General features: G+C 40.6%; 1 protein-coding gene across 2 annotated transcripts in view; it reads left to right on the plus strand.

Annotated features, from left to right (window-relative positions):
• Positions 1–23,135, plus strand: part of FOXP1 (forkhead box P1) — a 489,745-nt gene that overhangs the window by 96,127 nt on the left and 370,483 nt on the right. For both annotated transcript variants that reach the window (XM_028101748.2, XM_028101750.2), the window contains exon 2: positions 21,251–21,345. The gene's annotated coding sequence lies outside the window, so the exon portion shown is untranslated. The remainder of the gene's footprint in view (positions 1–21,250; positions 21,346–23,135) is intronic.

Consider the following 23,135-nt stretch of genomic DNA (forward strand, 5'->3'; position numbering starts at 1 on the left):
ACTGGTCTTGGTGTGAGGGTGATGGGTAATTGGTAGAATCAGTGTTCCCAGCACTTGTTCCCAAAAGAGGAGAGGGACAGGCTGGGAAGCGATGAGCAGAGGTTTGGATACCATGTTAGGTGCAAGAGTTAATTTCAGACAGAATCTTTCTGGAAGATGATGAAATACACATTGAACATAACCTTGGGAAGGTAGTTGGGCTGGAGATGTGGATTGGAAGCCAAGGGAATAAGTATATATATATATATAGAGAGAGAGACTGGTACATTTAGTGAGGGGGGAGAAGAAAGACTGGCTGGAGAAGGAGATCAGGAAATAAGTCAGCCTTATGAGATAAAGAAAAATCTTTCTGCACATTGGAGATGACAGATTTGTAGGCCACGCTTCAGACACATACCTATACATATTCATATTTGTATACATATTCATGTACATATTTATATATGTATTCCTATATACATTCATATGTATCACTGTGTATTTGTATATGTATCATGAGCATGCACTGTTCCCTTAAGCACACATATGTACACTTGGGAGCCTTTCCCACCTCAGCAAGTGGGGAGAGGCTAGGTATCAGTCTGTCCCAGGAGTGGCCGTCGCAGGAGGATTCTGCTCTGTGGTGCTACAACTTGAGGGCAGTAGAGGAAAGAGGGAGTTCCCTTCTAGAGTGTGTGAGGTTCAGCCCAACACATAGAATTTTATACCCCCCCCCCCAACAAATGCATTCCAACACAGAAGCCTGGCTGCTTTAAATGCTATAGTAAATGCTAAATGATCTATAATAGGATTTTACAGAATTCAGCAAGATTACCATTATGTTGTGAAATATGGGCTAAGAGTGTGGTCAATAAATGTGTTAACTTTTCATTTGGGGTGATATTTTTCTTCTTTGAAAATCCACTCATCTGCTAAAATGCATATGGGAAGCTCGTTGCTTTCATTGCTTTTGCCAGTGGTTGTGGATAAGAATTTTTTTTTTCTTCCCTGTACCTCTTCTTAATTACTAATAACGGTTAAGAGTTAAGACTTCCAGGTCTTTATTATTTCTTTTTCTGATAACCAAAGAAATGTTATTGCTGAAGGCTGTTTGGTAATATTGATTGGAGAATGAGATAGTGCCCACCCCCCTTTTCAAGTTGCCACAAAGTGATTTCCTTTCAGGGTTCTATAAAATGTCACCCTGGCAAAACTTGCCTCCCACGTTGGTAGAGTTCAGTTTCTACTTCTTGTCTTGATTCCTTACGTTGGACATTTACTAAAGGGTTAGAATGGTTTGTAACACCTTAAAAAGCTGCAGGGCCACCCACTACTCATACTGCCAGTACTGTGAAATTCATGTGAATCCTTTACAGGTGGTGACACTCATTTTAAGAAAATAGATTTAGCAAAACGGTGCAGGTCTTCACACCGTGTCAATGTTGGGATAGCATTCACGTGTCTCCTGGGAGTCTCTAGTTGGCCATGTTACTGAGAGCTTTGTCATAATGGGCTGAGAAGTCATTAATCAACTGAGGTCACCCTGACTTTTGAGATTCTAATAAAATTGGCTTGAGCCTTTATCTTATTCCCTGTGGGAATTCCAGTGAGGATTCCTGGAGACTTCATTTTCATGATTGATTTTGGTTAAAGAACTCTTGATACTCTCTCTTCTCACTACTGTTCTCTTTTCTCCTCTTGGAGTTGGAAGTTAGCTCCTATCCATAATTTCCTTCCACACAACTCGTAGAGGACATTGGAGTTTAGGAAGTTTCAGGAAGTTTGCATCAGAGAAGTCTGGAGTCACATGTTCAACAGCACTGTTCTTAAAATACCTGTTTGCCCCCACTAAATTTGAACCACTTTCTCCATAGATCAGTGACCTCCAGAAGCCTAACTTGTCCCTTCTGTTCTCCTCTCTTCCCTCCTGTTTTCTTCTTTCTTCTCACCTCTCTGCTTTCTGTTACCTGCTCATATTTCTTAAAAACACCAGGTTAGCTTTCTCTTTCTGGTCAACATCTCCTTCCAAGCCGGTTCCTGGGGGCCCTGTCTCCCACATTTCAGGCAGCATATCAAGACACTGCTCACTGGTGGAATGGTCATCTTTCAGCTATCCACTTGCATATATACTACCTCATTTTCTTCTCCTTCAAATGGAGCAAAAACTAAGACTACTTTGCATAGAGAGACATGTTAGGGTTTTATTCCAATTTTGGAATAAAAGGCAAAGTCCCCTGGGTGCGTGCAGTACTTTTTTTTTTTTTTTTACTTTGTCTTAATCTTTATTCTCCCCCTATTTAAAAAAATAGCACATGCTTACTAGAAGCCTCACGTTATAGAAGATTGAAAATTCCCCAGAATCCCACCCGCAGAGATGACTACTAGTCTCTTTGGCAAATATTACTCCAGATTTTGGGGGGCACAGAGTAGTAAACAAACAGATCAAGTGGAATTCTACTGCCACCAGAATACATGCTATTCTGCTCCTATGCAAGTTTTCAAACAGTTCTGACAAGTAATTCAACGGACATCAAACTCCATTCTTTTCAACTTCTGAATCTTTCAATCAGCCAAATAGGTTGTGTCTTGATTTGAACTGAGGACTTCGAAGCGCAAGCCCTAAATACCAGCTTTGTTTTTCCCCCATTGATTTTTATTTTCTTCTTCTAGGCCAACAGTCTCTCTCCTCCAGACCCTGGGGCAAAAAGCCCAAATCTCAGCCTCACAGACTCCCTAGTTTATAGGAATATTTGAAGCATTTAATGTGGGTTTTTTTGTTGTTGTTGTTTTGTTTTGTTTTCTTAAATCATCTAATCTTGTTTGTAAAGTTTCCCACTTCGTATGGCAAGCTTAAAGCAAGTCTTCTATGGTCATGAATTTTCTCCCTTCTCTGGAAATGAAGGATGTTAATGAAATGGTTAAGTGGTGCCTTTTGATGCAGAGCTAGCTGAAAGCATTTTCAGTGAGCCACCTGGAGCCCGCTCATCTCATGTTGCTCTACCATAATCCTGACAGCCGGCCTAGCCATCTTAGAATTAGAGGAGGGACATCAGGCAGTTTCTTGATGTTATCTTGTATCGTTTTCCCAGTGACATGCCTGACCTGGAGTTACAAACACTCTGAAAAATACTCATCAAGCTTGACATGAACACGAATTGGTTACTTTGCACATTCTGATACCCCCATGTACATGTATAAAAATCTACTCCTCAGTAGAGGAGTGGTTCGCAGGGCCTGGGGTCCCAGAATCCCAGGGCTTTTGGAAATCCAATCCTTGAGTATTTCAGAATTTTAGTTAGGATGGATTTGGTTGTAAGCAACAGAAAGTCCAGATGAGGCAGGCTTAACCAGACTTAATAAAGTCCTTATTAGGAGGTAGACTGCAGGAGACTCGATCCAGTTCTCTCTGCTGTTTTCCACAGTGTTGGTCTATCAGACTGGCCTTATTTGCACTTGTAAGATAGTGCCTGGCAACTGTTCAGTCATAGATTTCCTTGAAATTTCCTTGAACATGGCCAAGAAGGAGAGAGAAATAGGGAGTCTTTTCTTTAAAATTTCAGAAAAATTCTTGAAGCTCAAATTGGAGTGCTTTCCAGCCTGTTAGGCCCACCCCATGGCCAGGGAGGAAGAGGATGTCAATTGACATACCCTAGGTGACTTTTTTTTTTTTTTTTTTTTTAACCACTGCAGCCAGGGTGGAGTCAACTTCCCCAGAATGGCCTGACTCCCCATCTGTCCATTGGTCCTGTTTGGGAGGGGGGTTTGGAGGAAAGGATGCTGCATACACAGCTTCGAGTATACACTTCATTGAGCTGTTTTTTAGGTTTCAGAAGACCCAAAGTTAATTCAGTGATTTGCATGAGATAAGACTTATGGGGTTAACCAAACCATCAAGGTTTTTGGCTTTTGGCCATAAATATTTCAGTCTGTGAGCTCTGATTGGCAATTTGGTAGATATTCTGTATGAACTAATTAATACTTAACAAAGAAGTATGAAAACTTAGTGTCTGTGTGTGTGTGGGAGTGCTTGGAATTTAGTAAAAATAGTCCATCATGGTTTAAAAGAAATGGGAACCTCTTGTCTGAGCCTTCGGAGTCAAGAGCAGATAAAACTAATTCTAACCCACCTAAGAAGTGATGACCAGTTGAAATACCATGCTGGAAAAGATGACATTCGGTTGTACTTGTCTTATTTCCAAAGTTTAAAATTCAGCATTTCAGGTCCTTTTTTTTTTTTTTTTCTTCAGACATGGTAAGTTTTAAGTTTTACTAGCTTGTTTTAAAAAACAATCATATGGAAAGAAAAAGATGATGAATTTTTAACACTGCTATGATAGTATCTATGACTCAACAATAGAAATTGTTGTTCATGGAAGACCACAGTACAATTCTGTCTGGGGGGGGGGAAACGTTTACTTGAAAGGCTGCAGACAAGATGCGTATTCAAGAGTAATGAAAGATGAATATTGTAATGGAAGATTGTTGTACCAGAAGACATTTTTTAAAAAAAGACGATAGCCAAACTGTTGGGGAAACCTTGTTGTGAAAGAAGAAACCCTGTGCATATCGAGCATTGAAGAGGATGTAGTGTTGTCAGTAGTAATGGGAACTTATTCTAAGATGCAGGAAGTCTCTCATGCTCGCTGCACTTTGGAAACGTTTCCATCAGGGTGAAGGAAGCTAAAGGAATCTTCTTCCAGTCACACTGGATAGATTATCAGTGCAAAGAGATCCTTGCTCTGAAGCATTTGTCCTAGACTCCTGCTGAGCCTCTTGGACTTCTGCTCTTGTTTTACCTGACTTACAGCCTTGGTTGTTTTGGACTGACCGTCTCCCCAGTTGCCAGGCTAGGAATTCTTGGCTCGCGCAAGAACCCGCTGCTCCCCTTGACGAGGCTGACCAACCTGATGTTCTTGGGTAGCCTGCCTGACCTTCTGTCCACTAGGGGTCCACATTGCAGACTCCTCTGCCACCTCAGAAGACAGATCCCTGCGTCCGGATTATCTTATTTACATAGTCTTTCGTTTTATATCCCAGCCTCTCCCCGCCTGCACCCATCTCCTCCGTTGATTATTTTTCCACCTTGGCCATTCTCACATATTCTTCACGTTTTTCTGATTTTGGTCTAAATACCACCTATACTTTGTTTGCTTTTATCTCCCTTGAAGTCCCCTTGCTTGTTAGGATATGTCCATTTAAAAAGGAAATTTGACATCATCTCTTAAAGGAAAAAAACAAACAAACACCAGTATCAGTTACCAGAGCCCGATGGTAACCTAAAATAAATACTGTGCAGACCAGAATGATGATATACCCAGGAGTTGGCATCATTTTTCTCTAAAGGACCACGTAGTAAATATTTTTGGCTTCACAGACCATCTGGTTTATGGTGCAACTGCTCACCTCCTGCATGGTAATCCCAAATCGGCAAGAAACGGTACGGCGATAAATGGGCATGGCTGTGTCCCAGGAAAACTGTGGACACAGAACTTTTTCATGTAAATTTTCCACGTGAAATATTACGCTTTGATTTTTTTTCTTGTAATCATTTAAAAATATAAAATCCCTCCTTAACTTACGGCTATTACAAAAATCAACAGCAGGCCAGGTTTGCCTTTGGACCATAATTTGCTGACCCGTGGCAGAAATTCTCTGTATTCTCTTGCCTACTTCTCCCTGGGGTATTGGGCCGGAGAGGTTCTTTCTTTGTTAATGATACACATTAGCATGTATTAGGTGTCAGACCAGGGCTCAGATGAGGCTTTGTCCTTGACATCATGAGAAGGGGATGAAAGGGAATTGGAAAGGGGACTTCTAAGTATGCAGTTCAATGCAGTTTGTTGTCATGTCTGTAGCACCTGAAATCATCAGAATGGTTTAAGTCTAGAACTTTAAGAACTATCGCCTTTGTCCATTTGTTCTACTCAGTTGTCCGAAACCTCACACAGATCACATGAAGATAGAAATTCATATAGCACATAAACGGAGAGGTGTAGAGAGTTTTCAACATCCCAGGTAGAAATAACCAAGAGCAGTGATGGGAGAGGAAGAGATGGAAAAATGGCTATTTTTTATAAAGGAGCATATACCCAAAAGAAGAACTTCTGAGACCGGAAGTTGGCAAAAACTTGCTTATTTTGCCAGTCAGTCCATTACTATCTCTCCTTTTTCTGTAGTGTCACCGTGTGTGGTACTGCATAGTATCCATCCCTCTCCCTGTATTAGCTTCTTTGGTATTTGTGTGTCACACTGTTCTCTTCCAGAAGTTTCTAACGTTAGTATTCCTTCTCTCCTGGCAAGAAGAACGAGGGCAGTTAGTGATCTGGGATAGTGTCTCTTTATCTAACAGCCTTCTGTCTGTTAGATAAATTTGTGGTGATTCATTCAGTGTTCATCCTCCAAACAGGCTTTTTTTTTGGCGGGGGGGCGGGGGAAGGGTGGTTCTTAATTATACTTTATATACAATTTGGGTAAGATTCCTTGAGTTATTTCTTGACAGGATTCTTTATTAGAAGACCAGGACCATTGTGGCTTTATCTCATAACTTGAGATAGAGGTCTGGAGGATACAAGAATTTCACTGTTAACAGCATTTGGATATTTTCTATCCTTTGTATTATGATAGACAGAAACACCAAATTCTGAGGAAGCATTTACATGGAGCACTCATAAGGTAATAACTATTACTATAACCTAAAAAGTAATCAGTCTTCGTGTTACCAGCACAGAAAAATGACTTTTAATTCAAAACAATCTTCTTAAAACAAAGTTGTTTTTTCAAGTTGCTTTTCTTTCCAGTATCAACATGAATCAGGAAATCTTATACCAGGAGTATTAGCTGATATGTTCTAAAGTGTGGTAGTATAGTTGTTAAGTAATTACCGAAGTTGGGAAAAGGGATCTGGTTTCAAATTCTGGCTAAGCTACTTAGTAACTTTGTGACCTTGGGAAAGTTATTTAATCTTTTTAAGCCTTTGTTTTCCCATTGAAGATGGAAGTAAAGAAGCACCTACCTCACTGTGGGAATGGAAAGTATCCTAGTTTATCAGGTCCTTTTGGGTTAAATGGGATTTGGCAAAAATAGTTTTGAGCACAGTGCGTGGTATGTAAAAAGTAATGTTCGCTTTATGTGCTATTTACCTAATTAAATAAAAAGTATTTCAAATTATTATTTTGCTGGATGCCCAAGATGGCATTTGCTAAATGCAAGGGGACATTTAACTCTGGGAGTTACCAGTGCTCTAAACAGCCATCTCACTTTTTTAGCACTTTAGATGTCTTGGTTTGAGAATTTTCTCTTATGTAGAAAAGAAGGACGCATGGAGTTCATATAAGACCAGAATTTGGGTGACTTCACATCAGTGAGTCTCTTAAAGTTGTTTAAACCCAGGAAACATTGACTCACATGTTTTAACACCTTAACATAAGTTCAGTTGCACCTGCTCACCCATTCGCCATTTGTTTTTTCTGCAGTTTTTATTAATTTCAAGAATGAAAAAGGAAGAAGAATCTCTTCTGCCTTTCACTCACTTTTAAGTTTCTTTTGGTAAAAGATGAGTACATATGACGGTTATCATTGTCTTTCCTTCTTTCTGGCCCAGTCACTTTTTTTCTATTTCTTACATCAGCTTCTACATCTGGAGAATGTCTGTGACCGTAGAAGTCATCCTCCAGCCACGTGGTTCTTAGATTCGGTCTGTGAGTTGAGAGAGGGCCACAGGGTAAGGCCATCAAAGGGGCAAGAAGAAAAGGTTAAAAGAAGGTTACAGTTACACCAAGAACCGATTTACGTGAAGTTGGAAGTTGAAGATGGTGGTGGTGGTTTCCTTGGGCCCTCTTTTGTTGGGGCGGGGGGGGAGAACAAATCCTAAGCATAATTGACTGTTTAAGCTCAGTTGGGTTCATAGGTTCACAGAGTTTAGGCTGATATTTTTACAAAACAGCTAAACCGGAATTTGGAACCAGGTTTGTGTTTCCCCAACTTGGGTGATTACTTAACTTAAACTACCATTATTTTGGAACATATTAACCAGTATGCCTGGTAATTTTAAGGCACAAATTTTAAAACACGTGTCACAACTGTAAGGACTAAGGTGAAAATATTTCAGATGCTCTCCAGAAATTGATGTAGTGGGACCAAGAGCCATATTTATCCCATTCAAGGGAGAACCCGTTGTTGCAGTACAGTAGCTTTTGGGAACTCAGCCATACCAGTTAGCTGCCCCTGGCCGTGGTTTACTTGTCCATACAATGGAATTCATATTTGTAAGGATCCCATGACAGAATCAATGTGAAATAGTTTTGTAATGTCTTGTAATATTACACAGCCCATGAGATGTCATCCGATTTAATCTTTGAAATAAGTGCCTCTGGAAATGTCACCTTCCGTAAATTTCACCCAGTGAGCCAGGACACTGGACTTTCTTTTGTTCTTCGGTGGTTCACACAGCATTTGAGAATTGGAAATTTTAGTTTGCAGTCAGTGAATCTGGCATCGGATCCCCAATTCATGTCCCTTGCCCCTCTTTTTCCCCTGTCCCTACCATAAGCAGATTCAGCATCCTGGCATCCTTTCAAACTAGGAGAGTAAAAAAAGGAAGGAAAAAATGCATGCTCATTTTTAAAAAAGATTTTATTATTTCACAGAAAGAGGGGGGTGGGGGGAAGGGGCAGAGGGAGAGGGAGAAGCAGACTCCCTACTGAGCAGGGAGCCCGACATGGGGTTCCATGAGGCTTGATCCCAGGACCCCAGGGTCATGACTTGAGCCGAAGGCAGAAACTTCATCAACTGAGCCACCCAGGTGCTCCCCAAATGCTCATTTTTAAAAGTTCATGCTTTAGTACCACCAGGTACTGTAAGTTCTAAGGCTGCTTTTACAAAAGCCTCTTCCCTGTGAGGACCTTCTAGCCTTGTTTGTATCCATAGCCAGTGCAAGTAATTTCTTCATCCTGGTCCTTTTAATGACAATATTATTTCCAAGTGTGAAATCAGAATATTTTAGTTGGAGAAATGGTTTAATTTCCTCACCATGTTGCAGTCTAGAATGTCTCCTTGTACTTTTTATTCTTTACTTGGGGATACATCCAAGTTCTCAGATATTAGGACTTAAATTTACTATGATAAGCTGAGAATTCACTTGAAGATGCCTTTGAATTACTTCTCTCTAGATTTTTAAGTCTCCCAAGGTGAGATACACTATACAAAAATGTGAGAGCAAACCCCCAAACAAGTGTATCCATTATTAAATGACACTGAAATCATACACCATTTCTTCCCCGTATAACACTGTTTAGTCTGCTTGAATTCCGGCTGTTTCTTTACTCAGGCTACCTTGTTGTGTCTTCCTCCAAATTTATCTAAGTAGAAGAATTAAGAGAAAAAGCCCTTGGGATTTCCTCCCTGGAGTGAGCTGGGAGCACCCCTCCCTTGTTCCCTACTTCTGCTACCCTGCATAGATGTCAGTGAGCTTTGCTTTTTTTTCTCCCCCCACTGTGAACACATTTAGAGGTAACTGCTTTCGCCTGATCTGGTCACTGTTGGATTCTTTTTCTATCAGTCTTATGGCGAGTCTGGTTTAATTTTGGGGGGGCGTTTCGACGTGGCTCGAGTTTTTCAAAAGCAGACTAGCAAGGAGATACATTTTGCTTCAAGTGGAGGACCAAGTAGCCTACTTGTTCAGCATGTTAACCTTTGGTCTGAAGATGACTGGTAGACACGGGCAGAAACCAGAGAAAAGCACAACACAGCCAACTTTGATAGCACTGTCTCTCTGTTCAAGGAGTACTGGGGGCTTTGCAGTTATTTTATTTGTCTTTGGCGTGTTCCGTGCCTCCGGCTCTTTAAAATTGGCAACTAGATGATGCTACTTTCAGACGATGATACTCGAGAACAACCTTTGTTACTTGGATAGTTGAACAATCATAATTTTGCAGCATTTTTTTTTGCTACTTCCTATAGTTTTAGGGTTCCGATACTCCTTGAGCTCATTTTCTGACAGGTTTTATGGAACAAGAATCCTAAATAAATATGTACAGGAGAGAGTCTTGTCTTAATAGTGTACATACAGAAATACTTCTGTGTTTTAGTGGAAGTTACTCCATTATAACCCTTTATGGATGCTCCCTGCTGAGAAAGCATTCTAGAAATGGATGTCAACCAAGGGAGATTCATTCATTCCATACGTTTTCTAATTTCAAAAAATGTACACCATCAATATTTTTTCTTAATTGAACAGTTTGTTGAACAGACGGGTGCTTTAATTATGGTGGTCTAAATTTACACACATTGCAGTGGTATTTTGCTACATTAATTACCTTACTTGTCAAGAGTAACAGGTAATTACTACATCAACTCACCCTCCTGCAGTACATGGAAACATAACTTTATTTGAGCAGATACAATAAGCCAGAGTAGAGCCACCCTCCACCTTGACTTTCCAGAAAGGATGGAGGTTCCCACGTGTCTGTCTTATAAGGAGCCAGGTAGGGGTAAGCTCTCCTTTTTCTCTGTGTCTGTCCCGCCGAAGATGCAAGCCCAGAAACATTCATAGACTCAGACACTAGGCGGACTGGACAGACCCTCTGAAATCATCGAATGGCTCAGACATCTTATATATTTCGGAGAGGGGGAGTGACTTTTCTAAGACCACACCGCCAGTAAATTAGCGTCAGAAGCAGAATTGGCACGGATTTCGCCCCACCAGCCTGCTATGAAATTTAGTGCATTTTAATGAATTTTTAAAAATAATTATAGAGAAATCGTTTGGGATGGTATACTTTGAATATTCATTCACTGCGTCTCCCTTGTTTGAACTTTTAACCAGGGCTTTGGCTGAGTTCGGAAGAGTATTTATCCTGTATTCTGTTGAACTGCCAGGTACAACTCCTGTCATTTGGTTTCCTCTCGAGTGTACTCGTGTCAGCTTTTATGACAAGTTGTGTTAAAATTCTACTTTAACATGTTTTTTTGTAAAGGCGTGAACATTTTGGAGCATATAGGATGCCCCTAGCAAAATTATGCAGCGTTACCTCCTCTGGTTGCCATGGCGTAGAAAGAAAGGATCTTGTTAGCTTTTAGGTGTGGTGCGGAATATACACAATGACATAATAGAGGCGGACTCTCTTAAAAGGCTTTGTCCTCTTTTTAGTCAAACACCTGTGACAAAATGACGAACTGTGGTTAACATATACTACTTACAAGTGGTTTTTCGGAGTCATCCAGGGCAGAGGAGCTCAGCTTGCAAAAAACTTGAGTACCTCCACTCCCCCTTGCACCTGGCAGCGGGAGTGGGGTGACATTAAAAAGAAGTTCAAGACGTCGAGGGTTATGGATACAAGTTGCAGAAATGATATGAAATGGCTTATCAGAGACAGGGTGGGCGTCTTGAGGGGTGATTTGAGCTGTACGAGGATCTCTTACACCTCTCCATCCACCTCACCTCCTGATGCCTGAAATGCTGACATAGATGCCTTATTCCAGTAACTTCAGTTTGCCTCATGCATTTCAAGTCACTCTGGGCTCTGCAGCTCATTGTATTATTTATTGCTCAGAGTTACTGGGTTTTACCTTCTCCTTAGTTCCCCCCCCACCCCCCGTAAGTGAAGGATAGTATAGGATAATTTGATTTAGTCCTTTATAAGCATCTGGCAAATCTCCTTGAGCACCTACTGTGGGACATTCATTGGCGAGGGGGCTGGGTGCCTCGTAGGGAAGGACACAGAACAGATTCCTGCTTTCATGGAGTTTCCCTTCAAGTAGAGGGGGACAGAGGATGTAAACAGTGAAAGGAACGGGCAGTTATACTTCCCTGTGATGAACATGCATGAAGGAAATCATATACAGCTCATACCTTGGGGGAAGGCCACTTAATCCGATCAGGAATGGCATCAGCCATAAGATCTAGGGGTTGAGAATGATCTCCACATACAGCGAGCTGGGGGAAGAACTGTCCATGTAGAAGCAGTGACGAGGACCAAACCCCAGAGCTGGGAACATAGAGCATGGTATGGGAGAGGAAGAGCCCTGTGTGGCCAGCTGCCGCCAGCGGGGATGGAGCTGGGTGGGAGAGCCTGGAGAGGTAGGGTGGGAGGGCAGGGTGTGGGAGAGGCTGGAGAGGTGTAAGCTGAGGAACGTGCAGAAGGGCTGCGTCTTACTCGCAGACTGATGGCAGAGCACTGGAAGAGAGTCACTTCTGGGGCAGGTGTCAGAATGAGCCACATGGGCAGCCGCTGGAGAATAGATTGCAGAGCTCCAAGTATTTCCTATAGAGTTAGACTTCCTTGGGAGAGAGGATAAAGTCCTGGTGCCCTGAGGTTGAGCAAGGTACCTTGGTAGAGGCCACACCAGGGACAGATTCAGCTGGTCCTGGCCTCAGTGAATCAGAAACTCGGGGGTTAGGGCCCGGCAGTCCTGTTAGAACAAGCCTTCTGGGTGATTCTGATGAGGACTCGAGTTTGGATATTGGTGCCAGAAAGGACTTTCCAGTTCTCCAAACTCACTGTTGACGTTCTACAGAAGACAGGACCCAGTAAAGGGGTATAGCTAAGTGGTCATCCAGGGCTAACAAGAACCTGGGGCCTTGGACCCTATTCTAGTGCTCTTTCCTCATGGGTTTATGGAGCTAAAGAATAAACAAAACCCACTTTGTTTTCTGAGGGCCAGTTATGATATTTATAATGGAGGAGGTGGTTGGATTTTTAAGAAGGAGTAAGGCTGTGGTCTCTGAACTGAGGCTGCCTCGTTTCTCTTGTTCCTGTTTTCTCAGGCCATTTAGAAAAGCAGTTTCAGTGTGAATAACCCCTCTCCTTTCTCCCTGTCAGTGGTAGAAAAACAAGTGTTTTGTATTAAGTTACACCATTGAGACACCTAGCAGAGGGTAATAATATTCTTTTATTTCTGAATTACTCAATATATTTGGCCTTGTTTTTGGTTTGGAAGCCCTGTTAGTCCCAGATTATGTTTTTAAAATCATTGAGAAACAGAAGGTTATTTCAGGGCCCAGTGTTTATGCTTGCTCATGTGTATTTTGACCTAGAGCGCCATTGGAGAATATTCCTTTGGAGAATCTCCTCACCCTCCACCCAGTCCTGTCTACCTGGCTAAGTCCCGCTTACCTTCATTGTCTTCAGCTTACAGATCATTTTTGCCCTGAAGTCTTTTCTGACCTCTTGTGCTTAGGTCAGATTTGTATGGTAAGTTATTCCCAGGCATTTATGTTGGTTTCATAGTAGACTGTGGGCCTCATGAAAATGGAAACCTTCCTTATCTCCATTCCAAGCTCTGTTCAGCTTCAAACACAGTGTTTGGCCCACAGTAAGTCCTGAAAAAGTAGCTATCAAGTGAACGCTTTCCCTCTTCATTGACAATTATCTGTGACTCTACTTATCAACAACAGACTTTTGAGAGACGGTGGTGGTGGGTCTTTTCTAAAAGAAGGTTACACAGAATAATAAGGCATGGTCCCATGGGATCGAGATGGGAGACGTGGAGACAAAGCCAACACTAAGTATTTATTTATGATTGTTAATCCTAATGAAGCCTACAACAAAGTGTAAACTTAGGATGTGTTATGCTAGCTTCTGTGTCACAAATTTGAGTGGCTAAACATCATAAAGGTATATGTTGTTCTCCTTCCCCATCAGTGCCTGTCCCCTGAATGAACCTCCTCCGTCTTGTGCTTGCTACAAGGGACAAGGAGGGGTCTCCACAGTCTGGGGGAAGAGGAACAGGGAGCACTGTTGATTATTTGGCATGCCTGTAAGCAGTAACGCCTTGCTTCTGCTCACATCCCTTTGACCAGAAATCAGTCTGAGCCAGGGAAATTGGGCAGTGTGATCTGCCTGTGTCCCCAGGAAGAAGAAAATGAAATGGAATTAGTTATCATGTGGTAGTCCTCAGCAATATGTTACTTTGGTTTTAGCCACTGGGGTTTGATCAAAAGGAAGCATAGCACCTTCTGTTTTTGTATCCTGCTCATCAATAAATACCTTGTTCTCCCAGAGATCAAGAAGAGCGATAGCCCTCAGAGGCCCTTAGTTTTTGCATGTCACGAGGAGAATGTCTTTCATTTAATCCCAACTAAGAGCCCATCTTCCTCTGGGGTTGGGCAGGGCGATTTGTTGATGAGCCAGGCTGTAGCATGCATTCCCTCCACTATCCGATGAAATCTTCTACCGCAAGTGGCAAATTAGTTTGATGACAAACAGGTTGGTTTTCATATGGCAGGGCCTGTCTGTGTGCTGTGATTGAACCTATTTTTCTCTTCTACTCCTGGAGGTGACAGGTTTGGGGAGAAGAGTTCACCTGTGGTGAGGACTAACTAAACATTTCCCACTTGCCATTTTTAAGGACTCACAGAGGACCCATGGGCAAAGTGTTAGGTCTTAAGGAGAAAACTAAAGTTGCTTTTTATGACTTTAGTTTTTTTGTGTGTGTGTACTAATCTCGGTTTATTTTTGTCCAGAAGATGATTGGGGAAATTTTTCATGATATGCTAAGCAAAGGAAAAATATAATCAAGTGTTTACTTTATGATGCCCTGTTTTGTTTTGTTTTTAAAGAAAGATGCATTTCTTATCCCATTGTCTTGCTGACCATGGTGGTTCTCAGAAAAGGAGCTAAAATCTTTACTGTCCTCAGTCTCCCTTCCTGCCATCCTTCCAGCTCAGTGAGAAGCTTGGCTGAGCCATTGGAGAGACTCTGCCACAGCTGGATTTTGAGGGCCTTGTAAGGGCCAAGGGAAGGGTTTTGATTTTTACTCTTAAGAGTACTGGGGAGCCATTGAAAGTGTACTAGCAGGGAGTGCTTGCCCGGTAGACATGCATGCATATGTTGTGTGTGTGTGTGTGTGTGTGTGTGTGTGTGTCTGTCTTTCTGTCTGAGAGAGAGATAGATGGAGAGAAGGAAAACAATGAATGATGATCTCATTTGCCATGTGTTTTTTGGCTGTTGGGAAAGAGCCTCCACAGGAGAGTGAGTGTGAAGACAGAATGGCGCTCTTCTCCCAGCTGACACAAGGGAGAGGTCTCCTCCCTCTTTGTGCACAGAAGTTACTTGTCAATCAGGAGCTTACCATCCCAGCTTCAAAGCAGGCAGCGCTTTGGGGGTAAATATTTATGAAATGCCAAGCTTTGTGATCAAGATGTATTTTGTTTTTAATGAGCAAATGACTCAGAATTATTTTAAGTTATTAAAAGACAAATTGTTATGTGCCATCATGGAAAAAGGAGAGGGGAGAAAGTATAATTTTGTAGCAAGCAGTTTATTGGCAGCTATAATCCAGAAGCACTCAACCTCTTTAAACAAAATTATTTATATTTTTTAAAGCCTTGAAGTATAAAAATTTAATTTATTTGTGGAATCCCATTGGAAAGACTTGTAAAAAAGTAAGGTGGTCTATTCATTTGTTTCAAAGAATGTTGATTGTGTAAGATGCTATAAACACTGTGCTTGGGACATGAGAGAGAACACAAATCTCTCCTCTCAAGATACTTCTGGTCTGAAAACAAGGCAATCAAAAGCCATTAATAAATGAGTATACATGTACAACAAATTTCTTTTTCTTTTTGAAGATCAGATAACTCTTTCAGATTCTATAACCATTATTTTAAATACTGCTTGTTTTAGAATATTGAACATACAAAAATTCTGAAGAAAAAATATCACCTAGTCACATTTCCTCCAGAGCAAAACTGCTAGTTTAACTATTTTTTCCTGTTCGTTATTGACACATATTTTTATGCAGTTGAGAGTCTAGTGTAGATATAATTTTTCTATCTTGCTTATTTCATGTAACATTATAACAGGCATTTGCACATATTTTCCTGTTCCCACTATCATTTTTAATGACTCCAAAATATTCCTTTGTCAGACTGGACTATCATTTACCTGCTCTTGTTCTTTTGTGATTGACATTTAGGTAAAACAGATTCATAAAATTTATCCATTTTATGTCTGAAACCATCTTGTACACTTAACTGTTATAATAACATTAACAGGGAACTGAGATTTTTTTAAAAAGCATCTTTGTGTGTGTCTCTGAATTTTGTCATGCAAAAGAAAAAGTGAACTAAAACCTTGTTACAACTTTACATTCTTAAGAGTAATAAGGGAATGCATTTGATACATTCTCTCTCACATTTTCTATTATTGGACACATAGCTCCTGAAATTGGTTAACAAAGCACATCCTCCAAAACCAGAGAACCTGTTTGATTCTAATTTGGGGAATCCTCATGCCTAATTTGGAAACTTAGAAGTTGTCATTTCTTGCTCCTAGCACTCATTCTCCTAGTGACATTTAGAGCCTACACATTATTTATTTTGCTTTCTTTTATTATTTTTAGGAAGTCCTTAATATAAGGTCACTTTAAGGTAATTTGCCTACATTACCTTAATGCAGAGACTTGACTATGCTGGCTGAGCAAAACCATCAGCTTTTTCTTCTTGTTACAAAAGTACTTGGATTTTGTTCAAAAGGCATGGGATGCCTGTAAGTGCTTTGTATGGGCAATGAGCCCATGAGTCAGGCAAAGGTACGTGACTTAGGGCAAAGAATGGGACAGCGGGGTTAGAACTTATATGGAAACTGAGTGTTGTCATCTACCTATCTCTTGAACCTTGGGCAAAGGAAGGCTGCTCTCTCTCCTGGACATCAGTAATCAGCTCCTGACCATTAGATATCCTGGGTGAAAGTGCTAACCAAAGACTATTTCCCATTATTTTACATAGGAGAAATCATAATGTTATGTGTCAATATGCAACTCCCCAACCCAATCAATTTTCTAGAACAGAAGTTGGCAAAATATGGCCCTTAGGCCCACTACCTGCTTTTGTAAATAAAGTTTTATCAGAACACGATACCCGTTAGTTTACTTATTGCCTGTGATTACTTTCTTACTACAAGGGCATGGTTGAGTAGTTGCAGTAGACAACTTACAGCAACATAGTCTAAAATATTCATTGTCTGGCCCTTTACCAAAAAAGTTTGTCTATCCTTATTCTAAAATATGACTAAAGTATAGCAAAATGCCTTACAAGTATAGTTAACTACCATCGCAGTAAGGATGTAAAATTATGTAAAACATTGATTACTAAACAATTAATATGATTTCAGCATAGCAATATATATAGTTTTTGAAATATGGCTTTTTTTTTAATCACCAAGAACATCTGAGACACATCCCCTTTTGTTGCTGGCTTTTCAAAACCTCTACAGAAGTTTCTGACATTTTACCAATTGTACTGTAACTTGACACTTTCCCCTCACACATTTTATTAAAAATGTTCTATTTAATTTTGGAGAATGTCATAGAATTTTTTCTTTTATAAACTAGAGCCAAAAATGTTTGCTTTAGAAATAAGAATTTTCTGTAAAATTTAGATATTAAAAGAGGCATTCAATTAGGAAAATGTCAACTGAATATACATTTGCACTATTTGCTTATATTTCATTTCTTACAGGCTTAGTATTCTCATCCATAAAATGGGAATCAGACCTCCCCGTAGGGCTGTGAAGATTAAGTAAGGAAAGCTACACCTGATGCATTTTCTATCGTTAGCTTAATTAGAGGAGCAAATAATCACAGCTGGGATTTTTTCCAAATCTATAGTGCCTCTGTTTAGGTATGGTGGCCTGGAGATTCAAGTATAACTTTGGAGCCAGGGAGAAAGCAGAAAGGTCTCTTTATTCAGGTAAGAGTTACTGGCAGTTACAGCAAACACTCCTGAATTTCAGAGTCTTAACTTGGTACAGTTTTATTTCTTAGGAAGCTCAGTCTGTTGCTGGCTGGTGAGGACCAGAGGTGGTGGCTCTTTTACTCATTGTGTTTTGGGGACCTTGGCATATTCCATTCCATGACTCCACAATCTGCCAGAACGGGGAGTTCTCCACTGGACCTCTAGGTGCACAGTCAAGGGAAGAGAGAGGACATTAGTGATGTTCAGGAAAGCCTCAGGGTCGGAATGAAAGTAACATACCCACTTTGATCTATTTCACCGGAACTCGGGCACAAGGCCCCACCTAACGGTGAGGGAAGCTGGGAACTAATATCCCATCTCTGCATCTAGAAAGAAGAAGGGAATTTAATGGGCATCTGGCTGGTCTCTGCCACACACCAGCCATATCTTTTTAGGTTGTTATGGAGGATGAATGCTTACCATAAATAAACTGCACAGATACCAATCATCTGAGAAGCTGTAACAGGTGCCCATGGAAAGAGTATCATTTGGAAACAGTAATGCTGATTTGAGAGAAGTAATCTGTATACTTGTTGAAAATACTTTAAAAAAATTAGTCTGGGATCTGGATCTGCTTCTTACATGTTACATGCCATTTATGTATTTTGGCATTCTAAAGTCGCAGATCTATTGTAAGTTTAGAAATACATACTTAAGAAATGTTACTTACATGTGATGACCTTTTCATTCCCAAAGTGATGTACAGTGGACTCATACTTACTTTGCTATTCTGTAAGATCAGGAGTCATACATAGTATTGAGTAGAAAATTTCTTATCATGATGCCGGAGAGAACATTTGTTGAAATACTACCACTGTTACTTAATTCAAAGTGTACATTTTACAATGAACCACATCAGGGGTGTTTTCAGTTTTTCAGTACCTATAGTAGATCTAAGTGTACCTTTTTTTAAAGTTACTCATTTTAAATTATGATTATATGAATATTTTAGGATTATTATCACCATAAAAAGGACAGAATTTATCATACAAAAATGGAAATTTAATTTAAAATAGAAAGAACTTGATTGCAAGGTTTAGTAGACTCGAAATATGATGTATAAGGGGATATTGAAGAACACTTTTGGAAAAAACCCTCAGTAGTAGGGTTTTACAATAGATTTAGGAAAAAAGCCTTAGGTTGCAATTAGTGATGTTTGTAAAGATCACATCTGAGATAGTTTCACAAAGATCAAACTTTTCTTATGTTGAAAAAACCCATTAGAGCAAAGGAACTTTTTGGTCATTCCATTGAGAAATAACTTCAAAAAATTTATTCAGTATTCTAAAGTTAGTGAAATTTCTTTGAGATAGAAGTTTCTCATGACCATTTTGTGATCCAGGGGCCTTGGTCACAAGTCAAGATTGTACATGGACATATGTGGTTGAAAATATTTCTTTTAGTTTTCTTGGTACTCCTGGCATTTCCTGTTACCTGTCACTTTGTCCTTGACGATATTTGAGGCAGAAAACAAGTTGAGTAGACAAGGATAGTTTTCTAATCAGATGTTCCTTATTTTTCCCCAGTGCTTCTTTGTTATATTAGAGTTCAAATTTACTATTCACGAAACACACTTTATCAGTGACCATATCAGACAAATGGAAGCTAAGCGCTGGTTAGTATGTTGAAAATAAACACGAGGGTTCTCATTAATGTCGCTGTCTGAATAATTAGTTGAGCATCGTGTACTGAGCAGCAGTGAAAGCAAGCTGCTTCTCACTGGAACGACAGGCTGACAGCCGCATCTTGGAGTATGGTCATTAGTGTGCCCCACCATCAATGTCATGTTACTGTGTCAAATTAGTTAGTGTCCCCTTAGGAGAGAAGCCGGACCTACAAATCACCCTCCCGCATCCCTGGAAACGGTGTTTGCGAAACCTGCGATCAAGTGTGAGCAAATTATTAACACGGCTCATAAATTAACTAGTTTACAGGCTTATAACATTTTACAAGTAGATAATAAAGGGTAGAAAAGTTTTCCAATTGCTTTGCCCTGATGTTAGGGCTGTGATCTGCCGACTTTTCCTTGAGGAGCCCACGGCTGATAGGTTTTTTTTTTTTTTAAGAGGAGCAAACACATGGAGTGTCAGAACAAATGTTTGGAAAATGTAGACTTTAAAAGGAAGCAAGTGTAAACCCACTGAAAACAATATCATTAACTTCGTTATCTCATTGCTCTGATAAGTCGATGACAATGGCTCTCTTTCTTGTGGTGGCAGTTTCTCATTAATGAGTTCACCAATTAAGTTTGAACGATTACAGCCTTTGCCAACTGAAATTATCTTTAAAAATATTTTTGATTCATTCTTAGCCTACTCTTAAGCTGCCTTGTTACTGAGGGATGATGCTAGCACAGCATGTTCAATTCGTATAAGAATGAAGATTCTTAAGCCGTAATATGTTTGGCAAACGGTTTACACTTCGTGTAGACAACTCATACCTAGAAAACATAATGTGCACCAATCTGGCCTGAGTTTATCTCTTATCCAGAAGAGGCACTCAACTGGGAGCACCACCCCTTAACTCTCTTCTGAGCTCTGGTAGACAGACAACCCACATAGTTTCCGGAGATACGATGTGACTATTCAAATCATAAAACTTCATACATCTCCTTTTCAGTTTCAACTTCTCTGATTAGATTCAGAAAACGTGTCGTTCGTGGATTTTTGTCTGAGTTCATTGTTGAGGGAGACCAGCACACGTGTGCACCGGAGGGCTCAGGCTTTCTACTCATTCTGGAGTTCCGTTTCCCCGTGTGACAGAGTCCCTCCTGCTGTCTGCAGGCCTGCATAGGTAGCATTATCATCCCCAGGATCTAGGCAGAAAAGGCCTGGCCTGCAAAACCTCGCTACTGACTGCTCTTCACAAAATCTTTCTGAAACTGCTTGAGGATGAGTTGACTTAACTGTCAGCAATTTCATCTTACTTGGAATTGGACTTGGTCAGTATCCGACTAATAACCCAACCCCGCTGCGGAAGCTCGCAGCCTGTGCACGTGTGCCCACCCGCAGGCTGCCGCTTCCATAAGAAGGCTGCGTCCCAGCCTCCTCCTGCATTTGAAATGCAGCTGGAAAGAGAGCTGTGAACTGTGGCAAGTGAGATTTTGGGGTTTGGCTGGCGGGGGAGATCGCTTGTCCTTTTTTTTTTTTTTTTTTTTTGAAAAGACCAGGGTGCTTGTGTGCGTGTGTTCCCATGTGCATGTGTGATGTGTGTGCACATACGTGTATTTCCTCTTGTCATTTCTACTAGATGTACTGGGAGAGACCAAAAGACTACAACCCAAAGCGAAATCCTCACTGGGACTCAGGGATCATCTTGCCCTTACTTTTCATACTACGTTGTCTAGCCCAGAGTGTGAGCTAATGAAATGCTGATTCTGTAAGGGAACAGGCAAAAAAGATGCTTAGCTACGTGACAGCATACTGAATTTCAAAGTTGTGTGTCCACAAGGAATCCCGGGGCTCATGTGAATGCCTCGCTTTTGAAGCATCGCCATCGGCCCCTCCCATTAACTTCTTCTCTTCTTTCTGCTTTCAGTGTCCCTCGTGTGTTGCAGTCCTGTGGCATCATGCATGCCCCCAACCAGTGACCCCCAGGCTTTTTATGGCTGTGAGACACGTTAAAAGTTCAGGGTAAGTGGCAAACAATGCGAATATTGTGTCCCACTTGAAAACCACGACCCACCTTTGCAGGTGACCCTGTAGCAGATACAGTAATTCCTCAAAATGCCTCATTATCAAGCAGGACTTCCAAAGCCAGCAGGAATAAGTGTGTCGTCCTCTAAGCTAGCATTATGGCTTTCAGGAATAGGATCTGTAACTGAGATGGTGATCTAATGCAGGGTCTGCAAATTTTGTCTTTGAAACAGCCAGATGATATATATTGTCAGGTTCCTGGGCCCTGGAGTCATGGTTGTGACTTTGTGGTGAACTCTGCTAATGTAGCACAAAATCAGGGACAATATGTAAACAAATGGGTGTGACTGGTCCAGTGAAACTACAAAAAACAGTCAGTGGGCCATATTTGGCCCGAAGGCCATAGTTTGCTGACCCCTAAGCTAAGCATCAAAGAGGGTAAAGAGGATAAAGAAGGTACCTCACTGGGTAGCAGTCTCTCTGATCTCGAGCAAACCATTTATCAAGAAGAAACGAGAATAAAAAAAAAAAAAAAAAAATACCTGCCCTGACTACCACGCAGGGTGTAGTTTTAAGGATGAAACAGGATATAATGTATACGAAAGCACTTTGAAAATTTTGAAACTCCTTACAAATATAATAGATGGATGGCTCTTTGCACTCATTCTGGGTCGCCTAGTGGAGTCTGCCTTCTTCACCCTTTTAATCATATTGGGCTTTCATGAGCTCATTGAGTGTGGGGGACAGCTCTTTTATTTTCTAAGTAATGTGGTTTTTCTGTATGTTACTTTGCAGTTGATGGACAAGCTGTTGAAATGTCTCTTTAGTATCGAATATGGATGAAGGGATATATGGGTAGATTATGGCAGGCTGAAGATCAAATGCCAATGAAGAATGATTAAATTTCTTTAATCATCAGATTCTGAAAGTGTTTTAAGATCTTCCACCTTTAATACGGTCCTTAATAAATGATAAGCTTTGGATATCTACAAGTATGTTTGAATTTCACAAGTGTTACATGTCAAAACATAGAGACAGGTTCAGCAACTATGCTTCCTGGGCTAGTGGTAGTAATTAAGAAGGAAAGTCATACTTAAACACATAGCTTGGTGAATAGAGGAGTAATCAGAATCCCAATTCATGAGTTTCCTCATTTTTTTTCCCCTCAGAAAAAATTGGGTAGTCTTCAGACACGTTTTCATATCACTATATCACTTCAGAATTGTTTTCTAGTAACAGAGATACAGCTATATAAGTTTTAAAAAATGAGTTGCATATTCTCTCTCATGAAGGGTGTTTGGGGTAGAGCAGTTTGTGCTTTCTGTCTTTCTGCTCTGCCTGCCTGTTGAAGTGTTGTTCTGTTTTCAAGGTCACATTATGGCTGCTGGCTCTCCAGCCACTGCTTCTACATCCTGAAGAAAGAGGCAGGAGTGCAAGGAGCAAAAAGAGTAGTCCTCCCAGCTGAGGCAGGCCTCTTTAAAGAATTCTCCCTGCAGTTGTAATGCCTTCTATCTACTTATATCCTTTTAATAACACCTAACATAAGAGCATCTCGGAAGTGTATCCTCAGACTTGAGAAATTTGATGTCCTGACAAATATCACATTCTAGTAGTAAGGAAGAAAAGGTAAATGGTTCCTGAGACACAGTTTTAATTACTTATACAAAATTACGATATGAATTTTTCTTACATGTTTTCAGTGAATGTCTTCTGTCTTCCATTGACTTGTGTGTATAATCTCTCATTTGAATTTCACATGTTTGAATTTTGGTTTCTTTGATTTTCAG

The sequence above is a fragment of the Eumetopias jubatus genome, unplaced genomic scaffold, assembly GCF_037043125.1.
Source record: "Eumetopias jubatus isolate StellerSeaLion01/CBP00866 unplaced genomic scaffold, mEumJub1_p1.0 scaffold_1, whole genome shotgun sequence".
In the NCBI taxonomy this organism is placed as follows: domain Eukaryota; kingdom Metazoa; phylum Chordata; class Mammalia; order Carnivora; family Otariidae; genus Eumetopias; species Eumetopias jubatus.